At 33.6% G+C, this 20,598-nt stretch overlaps 1 protein-coding gene across 1 annotated transcript in view; it reads left to right on the top strand.

Moving 5' to 3' along the window:
- The window catches only part of LOC118182119 (carnitine O-palmitoyltransferase 1, liver isoform-like), a 114,920-nt gene that overhangs the window by 24,982 nt on the left and 69,340 nt on the right, over window positions 1-20,598 (top strand). The window lies entirely within an intron of this gene.

Raw genomic sequence — 20,598 nt, 5'->3', positions numbered from 1 at the left:
TTGCTTACATTACTCATGTCCTTACGTATTAGGGATCTTACGGTATTAAATGTGTTGATTTGGAAAGCTTTTGTACAAAGTTATATTAAAAAAACCGTCTCGTCCATAATTTTTGCACACCAGTGTATATTCCACTTCAAGCTTTCCCAGATGAAACTCTTTTGAACATCATTCCAGTTCAGTCTATCGATGCGATAGGAAGAGAAATGTTACCCTGTAATTTCAGGGTCCACGCTCAAGCGAAAACAAGTGGGACGTGTAGATAAATAATATAGAAAGCGATGCCAAAATGGTGCTTAGTTTTTTAACTTCGTGTTCGGAAATTGTTTAGATACAACATTAATATCATTTGCGTTGATACCTAATACAATAAATATGAAAGTTTTTATGAAATAATTATACATGATAAAGCATTTTGCTATTATTACCTCCGGCGTCTTTCTTTGAACACCTGCCCAGCCCCAAGATCTCCCCAACAGTTTAGTGAAGTTGATAAGAATGGAAAATAATGAGTGAAACGGCACAAATTTTGATGATTCTTCCCAAAAGATAAAAAGGAATAGATAAAAAGATAAAAAGCAAATAAAAAAAGACCAAATTGGTATAATTTTTGTTGTTTGTTTCGAGAATCCTGAAGTGGGAACGGTTGAAATGGGAACATCACGGAGTGAGAGGATATGTGATCTCTATGAATCAAATTAATTCGGTGATAAATTATAGTTCTTTTAATTTGTGCACCGCAGTTTCGACATAAATATTTTTCTAGTGAAGAAAGAATCTTGAGGAATAAGTTTACTATGCTCTCCTGCTGAAGCCGAAACCAGATCTAAACAAAAATAAAACATTCAAAAAGTGTCTTTTGTTCCTTTACAAACTATGCAGATTTTTAACGAGTTTCTATCGAGCACAAATCTATTCTTTTTGTTTAAAGAGGAGTGAAAATTCTTCTGTAAAAAGATTTGAGTAGCAGAATCTAGCTTTTTGGGCACAGTTTTCTTATGATTTTGCCATGACACCTTTCTCGAAGGTTTCATTTCAGATGGTTAAAAGTAACTAAGTTTGTTTCTGGAACAAATCGCTTCCTGAATACAGAATTCTTTTCTGTTGACCTTCATTACCTCTGTGTTTGGACACAGTCGCTTCTCAGTCAGCAGTCGAAAGCATGACCTCTTTTTTTTAAATGTTTTAAGGTCATCATCATGGCGCCTTCTAGCAACGAACCTTTCAAAAGTCATTAGCGGTGAAGGGCAGGAATATTAACTCTGTAATCAATCAAAATTAAATTTCATGTTTATAATTTTTGTTAATTTAGATGCTTAATTCTAAATTATAATTTATTTAATTTTTATAATTTTTGTTAATTTAGATGCTTAATTTCTAAGATTAGAATTACCACAGCAATATAACTGTTACAAAAGCTAAACTAAAATAAATAAATGAAACAGTATTTAATAAAACGATAAATAATTATTGGGCAAACCAGCTTTCGGAGTGTCAATGTCACTGAAAACTGGTAGTTCGACCCGGGGCTCGAATATTGACGAATGAGTTGACTACATGGGCGCTTTCGTGGTTTTCCCTATGTATGACGTAAATACGAGCCAGTTTCCCTTAGAAAGTCCTCCACGAAAGCATCTCTGTCCTTAGGCAGATAGCCCTGGAGTGCTTTGCCTTGGTCGAATAAACTAACCAAATCAAATAATTAATGATTATAATTAGAAACACGGAGAAGTAAATATTTTACTAAATTAAGTTAACTAGCGGGAAAGAAGTAAATACTGAAATAAAATATAAAAATTAGATAAGAATGAGCAAATTAATAATAAATTAAAATAAAGTCCTAAAATTTAAATGAAATTATAAAACGAATGAAAATTTAGTAAATTTATAGTAGGAAGACAAACGTATCGAGAATAAAAGACTTAACATGAATATTGTTGCGTGCGTACGGTTTCGTTATAAAATAAATGCACAAGTCCGATGAAAAATGAGCAAAAATTTATTATTTATCACAACAAAAATGCTTAAATTTTCTCAAATTATCATGCAGCATTACAATATCTCACAGTAGTTATCTTTTAACTACTCAAATGTCCAATAGAACGTAATTCAAAACAGCTAAAGAAAGCTAATCCGCGAATTCGCTACAATCAACAAGAGCAGTTATCTAAACAACAACAAACTAAGCAACTACTAAGAACTTATTTATTTATTTATTTCTGATTCACCTCAGGTATACAACTACTTTGAGTTTTGACCTGTACAATCTGTGCAGCCTATGAAGGCCATTCACGGTTTTTAGTACATTAAGGTGCTACTGCACCTCGCCCGGGGGCGTGACATTAGAACAAGGTGCAATCATTCCGTGGCGAAGTCAAGCTGAATATACGAAAATTGGGAAATTAGTACTTGGAAAATAAAATCATCCAGCATTCAAGTCCTTGCATGATGCATTCGGTCAGGATAGTAGCGTAAGGTTACTGAGATAGGATGCGCAGTCCAGCAGGTAATCAGGAGTAGAACCACAGCAGTGGGCGTGGTGAGATCACAGAATACACAGTCCTTAACACATAGCAATTAATTAAGAGTCTCTAGCCTGCTTCCAGGCAAATAGCTAATTTTGGCAGTAACACAGTACTTGGTTAGGTGCTACTTTGGTAGACGGTTGCACGGATTTTGGCGAGTTTTTGGCAATTTTTCTTTTGGCGAGTAATACGACTTATGGTAAACCCATTGCTGGATAAGTTATTTATGGTAACCGATACTTTGTTGACATTTTATTTAAAAAATAATGCGTGTTATTATGCATAAATTCCGTGTTTTAAATATTATTTATGGCTTCTAAATATTAAAAATCAATTTAATTTTGCATTTTTATTTGAAATAAAAATTTTATTCTTTATCATATTTTATGAAATTTTATGCTGTGGATGATGTAATCAGTGACGTCACCTTACTTTAAAAGTAATTGGTTTTAATATCTATAAATTTAATCTAATGTTTTAAACATTATTTATGGCTGTTAAATATTAAAATACAATTTAATTTTGCATTTCTTTTTTAAAATGATTTTATTATGTATGATTATTTAAATAATTTTAATTCTAGGCGTGATGTAATCAACTCTCTGATTGGTTATAGAATATTTGTGCATTAATGAGCTGTAATCAGCTCCCTGATAAGTTGCTGAAAATTTGTGCATTTGCGCGGCCATTTTAAAATTTAATTCATATCTTCGAATTCCATCAAAAATGTCTCCTTCAAAGATGAATGTTGTTTTTGATAAGTACCAAGAATTTTTGGTTTCGGAATCAAAACATTGTCCTTTGAGACCTTATTTTCGCCAGCCTGGCTTTCCTAATCAAAGATTTATTTATAAATTCTTACAAGGGTCAGAGGAAATTTATTTTAAAGTTTTGGAGGAAACGTCGCTAATTGCTTCTTCAACGAAGTGCGAAAATGTAGATCACAGATGAAGACCGTTAGAAGAGCCGATTCTGAGACGGTCGTATATGATATTGTGGTCATGTTGGAAGAAATAACCGCTGTAACGGTAAGAAAATTATTAGACATTCCTCCTTTTTTACCGACAATAAACTAATTGCTGTCATTTTAGCTTTAGTGTACGAAGCGTTCTTATTTACTTAAAGTATTTAATTTAAGTAATATTTTAATTCTTTTAAACGTTGGTATGATGGTTTTTAATTCGATATTCAATTTACGTAATATTTTAATCCAATTAAACGTTGGCGCAATGTTTTTATAGTGGTATTTTTATTCTATTTCTATGCTATATGAAAGTAATAATTTAACCTTTCTTTAGTATTTTATACTCGTAGTAAATGTATTTATTCTATATTTATATATAACGTATTTTAAAGTATTTAAATTTAATAATATTCTAATTCTTTTAAATGTTGGATGATGTTTTTTTATTTCGATATTCAATTTCAGTAATATTTTAATCTAATTAAACGTTGGCACAATGTTTTTATAGCGCTGTTTTTATTCTCTTCTTTGCTATATGAAAGTAATAATAACCTTACTTTAGTATTTTATACTCATAGTAAATGTATTTATTTACACTTGCCTGCCATCTTAAAAAACGACATTTTCAACAAAAAAATTAATCCATTATTTCTAACGATATTTATTTTTTTTTTAAGTTTCGAATACTTTACTATGCCTAAAAACAGCGTTTTTCAAGATGGCTGACGTTTGTAGAAATCGCGCCAACGTAAATCGCCAAAAATCCGTGCAACCGTCTACCAAAGTAGCACCCTTGGTTAAATAAGGTTAGATAGAGCACGAAACACAACTTCATATGTACACTATTTACATATTTACATCACCACCGCGCATTATGGTGAATTGACCGAGGTCTCTTCACCACGCTGTCCACCGTAGGGTCATAATTACTGAATTCTCTTAGCGTGTGAACTGGAGAATTATCCAGTTTTTCGAAGAAGTTGTGCGCCTCCATGAGGATTTGTTCAGGAATGGGCTTTATTTTCAAGTCTGTATGAATGACGCTATTTCGTACAAACCAGGGCGCGTTAGTGATGGCTCTCAAAATTTTGTTTTGAAGGACTTCTAGTTTTCTCCTATCCGTTTTATTGGCAATTGCCCACGCTGGGGTGGCGTAGAGCATAACTGGCCTAATCATAGTGAGATAGATCATGCGTTTAGCTTTTAAGCTCAATTTCGATTTCCTACCTATAACAGTATAGAGCGACAGGAAAACTCCGTTTGCTTTATTTACTTGGTTGGTTACATGCTCTTTGAAGGTGAGCCTCTCATCTTACTACGAACTGAAATCGAAATCGAGTCAATGGCTAGGCGGCAATTAGTAGCCAACCGCTACTTTAACCGTCTCTGTTGGTAAATTACCCTAAGGCGTTGGTACTTAAGTTTTTATTAAGGCGATTTACGCCGCGCCAACTAGGCGAAACTTGTCAAATTTTGTGAAATTTTGAGACTCCGAGCAAAGCAGCTTACGCGTGCAATGAGAAATACCGGATATATTAATAATTATCAAGTTTTGAAACAGGTTATCCAGATTGGAATAATTAAACTAATATCGCGATCTAAATGAAGACAAATGGCACAACTAAGTACAACAGATTAGCTAAACAAAATATTCAAATTCATCTTTGCTGTAAAACACAGATTGGACAGTTGTAGTCAGGTGGGGGTCACCCTCCCGTGAACTGTCCACAGCCAATGCATCTTGAAATAGTAGATATCACAATTCAGTGAAGTCTTGGTCTGAGAAATTAAACACTAAAACACTGAGGCACATGAGTTACTGAAACTATACACTATGTACATATAGGGACGGCGGTATTTGAGCGAAGTAGCAAATGGTGAAAAAACATTTTACACTAGCAATAAATAATCAGAGCTTTGAAGAACTAGGTACACGGATCATGTCCATAAGTCCACAATATTACAAAGTCTCTGATATAACAATAAGAAGATTACGAAAATGACAAATATAAGATCAGTGCTTTGAAGATCCAGGTACACGGATCATGTCCATAAGTCCACAATATTACAAAGTCTCTGATATAACAATAAGAAGATTACGAAAATGACAAATATAAGATCAGTGCTTTGAAGATCCAGGTACACGGATCATGTCCATAAGTCTATAAAGTTTCAAAGACACTGGTAAAATGACACAATGAAGATAAAATAAAGAAAATAGTACAATGTACAATATATACACATTTCACCATTTGCTGTTATGGAAGATGCCTCTTGGGCGCTTTGCTGCAATTTCTATAGTAGGATCATAATTTATCAGATCACGGATATGTTCGTATTGAGAAACTACGAACTGAGAGGTTTTCCTCCTTTTATAATATTTTAAAATCACGCGCGAGAACTTTCTAGTACTTTCTAGAAATCAAAAAGAGATATTTATTAAATGTTTAATGCACGCGCTCTTGTATTTTCAATTTTCCGGCTTAGCTTTCTTTTAATATTCGTCACGCGCTGCACTGCGCGAGAAATAAAACCTTTTAATTTATAATTGTACTAACATTAGCTTTTTAAATACCAATAACAATATTTTAAACAGTGTCCCTTAGATCAGAAATTGCATCTTTGTTTTGACTTCTAATGCATTTAAAGCTCACTTGACCACTTGAGTGTAGCTAGTAAAAATTCTCTTGATGGGATAGCATGTAGACATACGAGATTTTTTACGTAACTGCTAAAACGTTTTCTTATATTTTGCTTTTAATGCACGAACTAAAACATGCATTATCTGTCTAGTATCAATTTCATTAAGAGCTGAATAAAATATATTGCATTAATAAAAGTATTTTATGATAATATTGCGATTCAGTTTTGTAACAAAGGACTTGAGCTTGTCTTAATTTGGTGCTCCGGTGTGTTCTGGCTGTAATTATGACTTAACTAAAATACTGAGATACAGGAGAGCCAGACTTGAATTTAAAACTGGAATTTAGGTAATGAATAATGTTATTCTAACATTCTATCTTAAGCTAGAACTATGTGAAAAAATTGGCCCTAAACTGGCAGGAGACAAGGAATTCTCAAAATAGAGAAAGAATAGCTAATATATTTTCTCATTCAATAGTTGCTGCCATACTACGTGTACTCACAATACATTACACTGCGATTATCCGAAACGGCGGATAATATTTAGTACTACACATAACAAAGTACAATGAGCCCTCTAGTGACGATCACTTCCCTACGACGACCAGCTCTGAAAGTGACCTCTATTTCTAAGAATATAAACAAACATTAGTACTGAACATCTTACCAAGACGACCGTCTCCAAAAAGGACTGAAATGACTCCTGAGTAATCGTTTAAAAAAGAATTTGCTATATACAAATGAGGTAAAATCCAGTTAATGAATTGCATAGCGTAAAACATTAGGCATCTTAAAAAAGCAATAATAAAGTGTATTGTATGCTGCCATTTTCCATTAACACTGTATTTTTTTGTTCTTTCTTATGCGTATAAGAAATAAGGAATTCTCAAATTTTAATATAATGTTCAAGAGACGGAGGGATTTAAAAAAGGAACTCTACAAAATGAAACTTCTAGATGCGATATTCTAAGATGATCACTTTTGAATCTGAGAACATAAGTAAGTGATAGTACTTGATATCATCGGTAGACACGGTCGTCTACGCAGAAGACAAAAAAATGGACTGAAACCGTGCATGGTGGTCTTAGAGGAATTTCATTATACCTGTAGGATAAAGTATTATGCATAGTTTCGAGGAATGACAAAAAAAGAAATTACGTTTTTCATCTAAGCAGTGCATTGATCCAAATCCCATACATTGATGAAATATTGATCCTAATCCCATATTGTGAACGCTTTCGTGCCTACCAGGTCCCTAAAACCACTACCTTTGAAAGTGATCAGTATTTCTGAGAACATAAATAATCTTCGATGTTGAACATTGCCTCTATAATGAAAATAAAAATGATCTGGAAACATGGGGCGGTCGTCTCGGGCAGTCAGTTCTTAGTTATCCGGGAGCGGATTAACTAAGACTTGTCTAAAAAATGTTACATTTGTTTATTCAGCAACGAAGAAAAGTTTCTATCATAAGCTATCATAAATTTAAAAAAAAAAAATAAAATCCTGAAAGCTTTCAAATTTTATATTACGCCCAAAATGGCTTTTTTTTTAAAATACTTTTTGTGTGTGACCTTTATTTATTAAATATCATGTCCTTCGCACTTATACCACATAAAATTCAATTCAACAGCAATATCACAAAATACTTAACAACAGCATATCTTTAGAATTTCCGATACACAGTCTCGCGCGTTGGAGATAAAGATGCTTTTTTCCGTACACTGTTGCCACTGCTCGCTTTAAAATCGCTGAATTTGTTAATAAAAAATTTGTTAAACTTTAACAAAATTTTAAATTGATAATAAAACGAATTCAAAATTCAAAATTCGGGCTTCCAAGTGCCCATATTCGGTTTGAATACTAAGTTATTCAAAACTAGATGGCTCTAGGTACAGTTTTTTTTTCATAATGCGAGAAACATTCATGCATATTCTTCATTATTTGGCTTCTTTAAATATAATGCAGGGAGATAATAGTTGGTGGCAACAGTTTGAAAAGTGAGTCAACGCAGAAAGTGAAAAGGCGCAAAATTCCGTTTTGATACTAATAGCCCTTTGGGTCTAACGTCTCTTTGGGCTAAAAATGACTGCGAACAATATGAAATGGAAAAACAGTTGCATAAGTTTAACAGCAGTGATACTAGGTTTTGTCACAGAATTTTGGAGTAGTTTTTATCCACAACAGTATGTGATTTAATTGCATATAATCTAGAATATATTATATGCATTATACAATAAAAAGAGAAAGTTCTAACCGAGCATTTTACGCTTGGTTTGAATTCAATGACGTTGTCCTCTTTCTCTTGTAACTATTGTTCTTTAATGGCCATTTGTAAATTAGCTTCTTTATTTCTACTGATGTTTATTCTTTCGTTATTTACAACGTCCTTTTTTGTTTTGATTACTGATTTAATTTATGTAAGCAAAAATTATTCCTCAAATTAAAATCAATAGAAATTCAGGTAAATTATTAATATCATTATTTATTTCCTACTATTAGCTCACATTCTCCCTATATCTTGCTCAAATTTTCAATCGTTGATAAAATGCTTTTTATTCATCCACTCAAGTTCAAATACATTTGTTTTAAACTTGTAGTGATGGCACTTGATGTTAATACAGTTTTTTTCACATATTGAAGATAATTAAAATTTAAAATTTCACATATTATTTCACATATTAAGACTTACAAATAATGACCGTTTATTAGGAATTCTCAGGTGCTGTAAAAATTAATTTCATAACAACTTATAAATCATAGTGCATGACTGTGATAAATGGGATTGTAATATTTAACAAAAATGAGTGGCAACAGTGAGACAGAGTTCTAAAGATTTTTAAAGTGTATGGAATTAAAGAATTGTAGTTTTATAGAGTTTTATAGAAATAATAGTGCATGACTGTGATAAATGGGATTGTAATATTTAACAAAAATGAGTGGCAACAGCAAGACAGAGTTCTAAAGATTTTTAAAGTGTATGGAATTAAAGAATTGTAGTTTTATAGAGTTGGATGAAGCATATGTAATGTCCCATTATGTAGCGAAAATTTTCATAAGTAGGAATTGACTTTTAATTTTTTTTATATTACTTATTTTTCTATGTATTTTTAAAAGTTCTATGTTGATTAACCTGTCATCTTATTAAAGTATAAATAAGCTTCAAGTATTTGGATTTTCAGAGAACGCTTAGCGGATCGCTGATTTAGTTTCCCGCTGTTGCAATCTGACTTATTATAATCATGCTTTAGTTTCTTCACTTACAATGTGACGTAAGCTTTCTGCTAGAGCGGATTGTTTCGCGAGCACTTAGTGGTGGCTCATGGTTCTGTTGGGCGAGTTAATTTTGTACTTCGCATCCTTTAATTAATTTAAACTTGCCTTCTGGATAATCGCAAGCGCGTGGAGCTCCGTTTCTGTTAAATTTTGACCAATCGTCGGTAGACCGGACGAAAAGTCGCCGTACAGTTTTTGCAATTAGTTCGAGGTTATCTCTCACGTTAAAGCTAATAATGTGATAAGGGTTAATTTTCATTTCTTTGCTTTTTAACTGCCTTGGATTAACCGCAGTTTTCAATTAACCGTGGATGTCTTCTCTGCTATTATCCGGGCTAATTGGGAACTGGCGGTTTGGCACGTCTGGTCTGAAGAACTGCATATAACGACTTCTCATTCCTGTGTTTTTTTTTTTTTTTAATATAAAAATTATTCTTTTTCTTTATTTCTTTAATTTAAAAGTTAAAAAAATTGGCTGAGGGAAACTGCGGGTATTTAATTAATTGGAGGAAGAAGCATTTATTGACCACTTCTGTCTGTCTTCTGTTCCACGGTTTTCACTCAGCTATACATGGAGCAGTTCTGGTCTATCTGATTCAGAAAAAATAGATCGTCATTTGAAATGACCTAGAACATTACTTGTTTGGCTGTCTGCTTCATTTTCCTCTATCCTATGTTCCAAATTGACAACATGAAAATGCAAGCTAGCGGAAAGCGTAACGGTTTAAAGAAAATCGAAAAAATCTTTCGACTATACGCTAATTTTTTTTTTTTTTTTTTTTTTAAAGCTTAAAGAGCGTTAGCCCAAAAGGGCTATTAATTTCGTTTTGGCATTTTGCGTTGAAAACTTTAAAAGGCTGTACCTCTTTTCAAATTCTTGCTACCAAATATTATCGCTCTGTGTTATATTTAAATAAAATTAAATAAAGTAATGAAGAATCCGCATAAATGTATGTATGTTTCTCGCATTGTGATAAAACAACGGTACCTAGAGCCATCCAATTTTGAATGACGTAATCCTCCACCCGAATATAAGCACCTGGAAGCCGAATTTGAAATCTGTTTTATTATCTATTTCAAATTTTGTAAAACTTTAAAGAATTTTTCATTAACAAACTCAACAATTTCAAAGCGGGCAAAGGCAACACTGTGCGGATGGGGGGGGGGATTTATCTCCAGCGCATGAGACTGTGTATCGAAAATTCTAAAGATATGCTCTTTTTAAATTATTTTCTGATACTGCTGTCGAATTAAATTTTAAGTGCGAAGAACATGATATTTAATAAATAAAGTCAACACACAAAACGTTAAAAAAAGCCACTTTGGGCATAATGTAAAATCTGAAAACTTTCAGATTTTTATTTTATAATTTTTTTTAAAAAAATTTCAGCTCTTGAAATTCGCTTTCAGCTGAATACCTATAATCTCACAATGTAGGATTTTGAATTATTTTTAGGAGTATTACATTCATACTCGCTTCATTGCTAAAGTCTGATACGCTATGTCTAAATTGAAAAGATTTCTAGGAGTCTGATAAAACTAAGCTTCGTATTATCTGCGGAAAGAATTAAATCGTACAGCAGAGGTTATTTGTTCAATTTACCAGTAGTGTCGCTATTAAAATACAGTAAAGCTGCGTTCAGACGGTGGGCGTAAAAGGCATAAGTGGTTAAAGCCGAGCTCCGTTGCCAAGGCAACCAGTCTGTGCCACGTCACAAAACCTGGTTTAGGGCTCGTGGCATAGGGTTCAAAGTTTTCAACTTTACGCCTAGTTTGGGATAAGCGTCGACCAATCAGAACGAAGTTAAGTTAAGCAGCGTTCTACACAAGATTTCGCTGTAACAAAACAAGCAGAGCGAACACCGGAAAGTTGTAAATACATCCACGCATGCGCAAATTTAGCTTCTGTCATTGGCCACGGCTTACACGCCATTCTCGCAGGTGTGAACGGAACTCCCGTATATTATTCCCTTATGACTATATCTCTATGCCCTTTACGCCGCCGTCTGAACGCAGCCTAATACCCTATAATTACGCAATATGTGGGACCGATGAAAGTGCATAAATCTGGATCTAACTTTGCTTATAAGTACATACGAGTATGAATATCAGTTAAATGCAAGTTGTTTAATAGGACTTTGAAGTAAAGAATGTAGTTTTCGTACATGAGTACAAAATAGTATTAAAAAAGGGATGTGATAAATAAAACGTAGCTATTTTAATGCCGATGGCTTCGTAAAATTTAATTAACTCTTCTGATCACTCCATGACATTTTTATGACATAAATTTTTTTCGCAGTTAACTAATATTTTTTTTTTCTCTTCGTGTAGCTACAGCACGTTTCTCATCGGAGTCTATGCTGTCCATCATTTATAACTCTTTTTCAATCGATCGAATGTCTGTCAAACTTGCAGCTCTCATACACTTTCCTGGTAGATATGGGTCTGAGGTGTTTCTTCGATTACGATTTGCTCCCAAATTTTTGTAGAATCAACATTTGTCAGCTCATTTATTGCTACGTGAATTCACAACGGCTCATTGATGTCATCGTTAGCTTCCAAATCTAATTGCCTGGCAAGATTGACAAATGATCTGTGTAAAGATGGTAAGAGATGAAACTGGTAGAGAAAATAAAACGCTTCGTAACTTCGAGTTCGCGTAGCTCCAGGAATTGCTGTTTGTTTATGAACAACTAAGGTTGCAAGGGTAGTTATTCTAGCTATGGTAACTGCCCATTTTCCTTATCTCGAGACCTATCGGCAAAATGTGGAGGAAGAAAGATTGGGATACCTTTCTGAAGTCATGTTTGAGAAAATCTGGTTCATATTAGGAAAAACTATAAAAATACCGAAGCAGCTATGATTTTGAACCTATGTTGAATTACTAGTACCCAGCAATCTTTACCAAACAGCCACTGGTAGACTATTTCTGCATATGGTTGGTAATTTAAAATGACCTGTCTCAAAATCAAATAAATTAATGCGTCTGCGATGAATGCAAGGATTTTGAGAAGAAAGAGTTAAGTAAACATAAAGATTCGTAAAGATCATTAAGATCTTTCAAAGAAGTAGGAAAATTCAGCAGCTTCCTGACTGAGATTCAAACCACAGATCTTCCTCTTGCTGTCTGGAATTTATTAGCCATTTATTTACACCATTAGAGCACATATAAAGAACTGAAAGAATTTCATAAATACTCTTGAAGGTAATGGCAATTTTATATTATTTGTCTTAAAACAAAATACTTTGAAAGATTCCCAATAAATATGAAGAACTTTTTATATGCTTTTTGAGTGACGTAAAATAATGCTCACATTCGAAGTTTTACTACACTGTTGTTGGGAAACAGTGCTTTCATAATATTAAACTCAGTTATATAATTCAGTATCTTAAAATTTAATGCTCGTGACTGTTAAGAACTGTTTCTGGGCTGGTGTAAATCATGTTTTCGTGACTGTTAAGAAATGTCTCTGGGCTGGTGTAAATGGTGTCTTTCGTGATTGTTAAGAAATGTCTCTGGGCTGGTGTAAATGGTGTCTCTCGTGATTGTTAAGAACTGTCTCTGGGATGGTATAAATCGTGTTTTTCGTGACTGTTAAAAAAGGTCTCTGGGCTGGTGTAAAGGGTGTCTTTCGTGACTGTTAAGAAATGTCTCTGGCCTGGTGTAAATGGTGTCTCTCATGACTATTAAGAACTGTCTCTGGGCTGGTGTAAATAATGTCTCTCGTGACCGTTAAGAAATGTCTCTGGACTGGTGTAAATGGCCTCGCATTTATTGCTAGCGAACCTTCAATACAATAATATGAGTATTTATTTTAAAAGAATTCAGTAATATATTTCTGGATGCCTTCATCTGTGCAAAGACATATAAAGCTAGAATTCTTGTAGTAGTACTGAAAGGGTGGATCACATGTTCATTGGTGCAATCAGTCAATCTTTGCTTGATGACTTCCTAATAAACATCATTCTGATTCTGAATAAAGATCACTTAACCTTGTAGGGTTTATATTTATTTTAACTAGCATTCATTTTAAGTTTAAATTATCTTTCCTGTCAAGTCTTACTTTCCCCTGGAATTGCCATTGCCAGACTATGTAAATTTTAGTAGAACGCGCAAGGATTCAAATTGTCAGCGGAAGTATTCTGAGTTAAATAGAAGGGAAACGAGTTCGAAAGTGTTCTTTCTTGCTTCACGAGCGTGGAGGTGGCTAGTTAGAAATTGAAGAACCACGCGTTTCGGCCTGTGTGCTTGCCTCGGCAGATTGTTAATCTTTCAACGTAATATTCAGAAGTTTGCTGAATTATCAGCGGTATCTTAGAACGCGGTGAGGTTAGTTACGTTTAGAGAGCCTCGTAGTTAGTCACTTGTTACTATTCTTTTCTTAGTTTCTTATTTTTATTTTACCGCCGGGTCGGCGTAGTTTGTGAGTGTCAAGAGCACGCATCTGTAATTTCTAAAGTTGAATAAAAAGGGATTTAAATCCTTCTCAAGACTTTGTCTACTTTGCAGTTCTTAGCAGTCACCACTATTGTTGCGTGCAGGTTGGAAGCGCGCAACATTACAACCTGATGAAAGGAGGAATGAATAATGATCATGTTGTCTCTTCGATTTAGGAAATAAAACAGATAAAAATTAGATTGCATTATTTAAGATGGCAAAGCGTTCAAAGTTTTCTAGAAAAGACGCCTTTGTAAAAGATTACTAGATCGAAATTAGAATTAATTCTTTTTACACTTGTAAGGATTATGTTAATTTTATTAACAGTTAAATTTTGAGTTAAATTTCTTTCCTGTCAAATTCTTAACTTCAGATTACTACTTCCGGCCAGAACGTAGTTTTAGAATCACGTCTGAATATTCATAATGAGGAAGAGCGGTATTTAACCGCGAAGTTCTACTTGCTGAGTTAGAGAGAATCAGATTTTCTGATTAGCGCGCTCCCGCCTTTTTGGCTACTCTCTCTCAAAGCTGTTATTACGCTCGGCCGTACTCAGGCCCTTATAGCTTCGCAGTCATCTCGTGTTTAAGGGGCCAACTCCATTAAAACTTTGATAGCTTCGGCTATATCTCTTTTATAGTTTAGATTAGTTTTAGTTTACTTCTTAGTCTCTTAAGCTTAAGTGTCGGCTTTTATTGTATACTCCAAGACGGAGTTCTGTTAAATCTTATTTGAATAATAAAGGGTTATTTACCCTTCCATCTTGTTGTTTCTTGTCACACGAACTCAAGCGATTATTCGCTTACTAGTTCTTAAGATTCTTCACGTTCAACTGTAACGTAGCATTTACAAAGTCAGAAACTCTACAGACTAATTCCATTCGTATGCCTATACTAAAATTAGTTTCTATTCTCAAACGGCACCTAAATTTATCTTTCTGCAATTACTAAAAGCAAATGTTTTGTATGTAAACAAGAACAATGGGCTTCTCAGTCCAAAAGGCGTTAGCGCAGAAGGGTTCGTTAATTTCGGTTTGGCATTTTGCGTTGAAATTTTAAATGTCTCTTTCACTTTTCAAATTGTTGCCATCAAATATTATCGCCCTGTTTTATTTATAAAAAAATTAAATAATGAAGAATCTGTATAAGTGTATGTATGTTTCTCGCACTGTGATAAAACAACGGTACCTAGAGCCATCAAATACTATCGCCCTGTTTTATTTATAAAGAAATTAAATAATGAAGAATCTGTATAAGTGTATGTATGTTTCTCGCACTGTGATAAAACAACGGTACCTAGAGCCATCAAATGTTGAATAACGTACGTCTCCACCCGAATATGGGTATCTGGAAGCCCAAATTTGAAATTTGTTTTATTATCGATTTCATATTTTTAAAACTTGAGCGGATTTCTGATTAACAAGCTCAACGATTTCAATGCGAGCAATGCCAACACTGCACGGGAAAAAAAATATCTCCAGCGCACGAGACTGTGCATCGGAAATCCTAAAGATATGCTCTTTTTAAATTATTTTATGATATTGCTGTTGAGTTGAATTTTATGGTTTAAGTGCGAAGAGCATGATATTTAATAAATATATAAAATCTGAAAGCTTTCAGATTTTTTTTCTTTTATGTTATAATAATTTTTAGTCAGTTAGCTCTTAAACTATACCTTTTAACTACCTTTGTCTTAGAGCGATCCTGATTTTCGTACTTAAAACAGAATTGTAAACCTCAAGAATAAGAAGAAGAGGTAAAACTTAACTAAAAGGTTTATTAAAAGCAATATTTTGTATTACAACTGAAATTTATTAAAAACTAGCCACAGCTTCTTGTCGGGTTTTAGAAATTTAGATGTTATATAAAATACAATGTATAATGTTTAAGCTCCTTATTACCGCTGCTTCTATAGTCTGCGAACGATAACAAATGCAGAATTACTTATCAAAATACAGATCTGCAAAATTCGCTCGCTGTTTAAATTTAACCTAATTCGCATTCTGGAGAATGCTAACTGATGAACAAAGAAGCACAGGAAAGACTTAACGTAAAAATAACAAGTTAATCAAAATAAAACTTACAAGGTCTCATTTTGTAATATCTCTGTCGGTGGGTTTCAAAATGTAAAATTTAACAGAGTTCACAGGTGGCCAGGTGGATGAGACCGCTAAGCACTGGTAGTTCGACTGAGGTTTATATTCTGGTGGCTAGGCTCACTACTTGAAGTCTTCGCGGTCTTCCTTGGTGTAATGTAAAATACGAGCCAATTTTGCCTTAGAGAATTCTCTACAAGACATCGTTTCCCTCGGGCAGCTAACCCATGCGTGCATTGATGTAATCTGTTAACTAATTCTTCACAAAATTTGACTTTCATAATGCCGATTTCTAAACCTGGTTCACCTACTTTTGGTTTACAGGAACAGTTTTAAAATTTTACTTCAAAATAATTATTAAGTTTCGTTCTTGAGTTCTGCGATATAAAACCAAATGCAATTGGTATTTATTTCAATTTACTGCGCAAACGATATTGACTTTTGAAAGAAAAAAAAAAAAAAAAAAAAAAAACTGAAATGTTTCAGATTTTAAATTACGTCCAAAGGGACGTTTTTTAACATTTTGTGTGTTACCTTTCTTTATTAAATATCATGTTCCTCCATAAGATCCAGTGCAACAGCAATATCGCAAAATAGTTTTAAAACGAGCATATCTTTAGAATTTCCGATGCAGAGACTCACGCGCTGGAGATAAAAATGTTTTTTCTGCACAACGTTGCCATTGCTCGCTTTGAAATCCTTGAGTTTGTTAATCAAAAATTCGTCAAAGTTTTAAAAAATAGGAAATCGATCATAAAACAAATTTCTAATTTCAAATTTGGTCTTTCACATGCTCATATTCGTTGGAGGATTACGTTATTCAAAATTCGATGACTCTATGTACCGTTGTTTTATCACAATACGAGAAATATACATACATTTATGCAGATTTTTCATTATTTAATTTCTTCAAATATAATGCAGGACTCTAACATTTTGTGGCAACAGTTTGAAAAGTGAACCGACATTTATGAGTCCGACGCAAAATGCCAAAACGAAACTAATAGTCCTTCGGGATTCAAATCCCTTTGGACTAAAAAAAAAAAAAAAAAAAAAAAAAACGCGTTTTGAACAATTCTGATGTTGTGAGGACAAGACGAAGAGAATTCAATTTTAAATGACAAAACTTATTCTTTGTTAAATTAATATTGTAAAGAATTCTAAAATACAATAGACAATTTTAAAGTTGACCCAGTTTCCAGTGTGCATTCTTTTTTTTTAACTCTTTTACAGTTGCCACTTACAAAAATCTAAAATGTGTTATTCACCATGAAAATTACTGCAGATTACTTTGTTAAGGATTCTTTTAATTTCCAGACAACTTTGATAAAGCGGTTTCAAACTTTATCGAATTCAATTTACTGCGCAAAAAATAAAATTCGGTTTTAGCTACGAATAACAAGAACTTTTACACCAAATACTGGTTATAAATCAAAACTATTCTCAGTCTACGTTTATTTCAGTGAACAAAATAAGGAAATGAAAGTAGTGTAATTCATTGCAACTTTTTATTATTTTTTGACTGAATTCATATATTGAATAAGGACGTAGTTTTAATTAAATTTGGTACTTGTTATCTTTAGGATTTAAAAAAAAAGTCTATTCATAATTCTACGATATGTGAATTTATTCATGCGACATGTAAGAGTGAGATTTTTGAATTTTTGCAAAGAAACTTTTCCTTTTTTGTTCGCTTGCTTATTGAAAACGCATACAATTCCAGTTTTGAATTTGAATAGCTGATTACGTAAAAAGAATCACGTTTCTGATCTTGTAAAAGTGTTTTCCTAATTCGTAAACTTTTAATTATACAGATAAAGCAGTTTAATTTATTTCCCATATGCATTCAGTGTCACTACTTCAGCATTCATTACTTGTGCATAAAATATGAATAAACGGGCAATTCAGCTTAAATGCATGAGTAAAAGACATGACGCCTCCCATATAAAAATTAACATTTCTTTTTACATTTTTCTTTTTACTCAGAATGCCTTTGAAAAATAAGACGTAAATGCATGACTACTTTTTTAAATTTAATCTTTAGCTGATTGATATGGTGGAATTTTTATGCGTAATTGGTATGACATATTTTTTTTCGAAACAGTAACTAGAATTATATAAATTCTTTGAACCCTTTGCGAATCTATGATCTGCTGTTCATTGAAATTGATAATTTATTTTATTTTAAGACAAAATACCCTTAAAATTTTCCCTGAAAAATGATGAATGTAGAAAGATATACGTGATCATCTTTAGGTAATTCAAATAAAGAAATTTGACTTAATGCCGAAGGGTAGGACACACTGAACATAGTAGTTCGAGGTTCGAATTTCGCGAACGAGCTGGCTGCTTGGGCGTTTTCGTGGTTTTCTCCTTGTGCAACGTGTTAATACGAGCCATTTTACCTTAGAAAGTCCTCCACCAAGGTATGCCTTCCTTCCCTGTAGTGCCTTAGGGCGGAACACGTAAATAATAATAATGCCGAAGGGTAACATTACATCTATACTTAACATTTTCTATGGAATTAATGGGTACTTTGAATTGTTATCGTGAAGGATCTGCTTATAGCATTTTCTTCGTTATCGCTATGATCAGTACCACATATACTCCTAAATAAATTGATTTATAAATCCGAAAAATCAAACTTTGAATTTTACGGGCGTTCAAAAATACGATACTTCAAAAAAAAAAAAAAAATTGTTTTGTTTTTTGTTTTTGTATTATTCTAGATACGGATACAAATACATGCTTTAGACGTTTGTGTAGGTAACTCTTATTCTTATTATCGTCTTTTTAATCGATTATTTATTTCCTTTTTCTTTAATCTACAATTATCACTTCCTTTTCAATCAAAAGAAAAGGGAAAGGTTTTGACTGTGACAATTTTAAAATATGGGATACAGAAACTGCACTTCTACCTTCTATCAGCTTATATTTGAGACCCTCGCTCATTTACAATGCCTTTACAGGATTGTTATTGTTAACTTTAGGATAAAGAAGTTCTGCCCAGTGAGGGTAGCTTTGTAGCCCAGTGAGGATAAAAAAACTTTTAAAACAGTGCATCACAGGTACAAGAACCGGGGGATAAGAAAATTTCAATTTTATAGTTGATTATTTTTATACCTGTTTTATTGAAGCATTGCATGTCTGAACGATAAAGACATGGTTCACAATACGTTAAAGGTATGAACTATGAAAAGCTTTGAGAGGTACAAGTAGGATATTTTGGTTCTAAAAAATCAAGTCTTTTGCCAAACTGAGTTTTAGAAGCTGCGGAGATAAGTTTAATAAACGGCCATTTTTCTATCGATTTGGTTTTTGGAAATTTGAACTGAATAAATGGCTGAATTTATTAAATAGTGAGTTTAATAAGCGTTGAGGACTGTATACTTTAAAAAAAAAAAGTTAGAGCTTGTAAAGAATTATTGCATTTCTTCTTACGAGCTGTCATGCGAAAGTGGCTACCACATTCAGATAGCCTAAAAGATCCTTGATTCAAACCTCGGAGAAGGCATGTTTGATTTCTTTCTTTCTTTAGCTCCGAAAAATCTGTTTCGGAGTTCGGAGTTTAAGAGTTTCCACTGTGGGGCCCAAATTAAAATATAGTTCGACAATAATGTGTACTACTTTTATCTGATCGAGTACTTCTCTCCAGTAGTATTTTAAGTGAGGAAGAATGCACGGAATAACTGCATTCCACTCGTACGTACTCTGGTAATATAAGAGATAAACACATTTAAATAATTTGGAATATCCATGGTTCGAATCCAGGCGAATGAACTAGCCACATGGTTGGTTTTCGTGGGTTTTCCCCTTATGTGTAACATAAATACGAGCTAGTTTTCCCTAGAAACCTTCCATGAAGGCATCCTTCACCTTAGGAAGATAGCCCTCGTGTGCTTTGCCATATTTGAATAATCTAACACAACCAAATTATTTGTCGCATTGGTGTGTGTGTGTTTAATTATGGCAAAGCACTCTAGGGCTATCTGCCTAAGGGGAGGGATGCCTTCGTGGAGGACTTTCTAAGGGAAACTGGCTCGTATACACGTTACACATGGGAAAAACCACGAAAACACCCATGCAGCCAGCCCGTTCGCGGGATTTGAGTCTCGGACCGAAGTACCAGTGTTCAGCGACTTTACCGCTCGGCCGCTGGTGGGCCCTATTTGTCGCATTAATAACAGAGTAGATAAGGCAGTTGAAAATTGGTAGGTCAACATTTTAAATCCTGTTTCCTTCGAGCAGTCTAACTGCATTGAAGTTTCTTAGTTTCGCATGTGCAATGTGATTACGAACCAATTTTTTTTAGAAAGTTCGTTATGAAGGCATCCCTCCTAAGGCAAACAAAACTCTTAAGGCAAACCTTACGCGTTCTTTGCCCTATCATTTAACCAACTAGGAAATTATTCAGACACGCAACTGAAACGACCATGGAATAAAATTAGTTACATTGCACCAAAATTGAACATCTGAGGTCTTGTAAATTCCTGCTGAAGTCAGTGCCTTTTATGTTCAAAACCCGCCTTACAAATATGTTCAATATTTTCAAATAATACGGAAAATTATGAATAATTCTCATATTATGGAACGCGAATATATACAACAAGACAAAATTCTTGTATTTTGACACTTTTAATGCTCGAAACCTACGATA

This window comes from Stegodyphus dumicola, chromosome 5 (genome assembly GCF_044657685.1).
Source record: "Stegodyphus dumicola isolate Sdum_Otavi_A_Nest chromosome 5, ASM4465768v1".
NCBI classification, from domain to species: Eukaryota; Metazoa; Arthropoda; class Arachnida; order Araneae; family Eresidae; genus Stegodyphus; species Stegodyphus dumicola.
The sequence above is the reverse complement of the archived record's forward strand: the minus strand, read 5'-3'. Positions and strand labels throughout refer to the sequence as shown.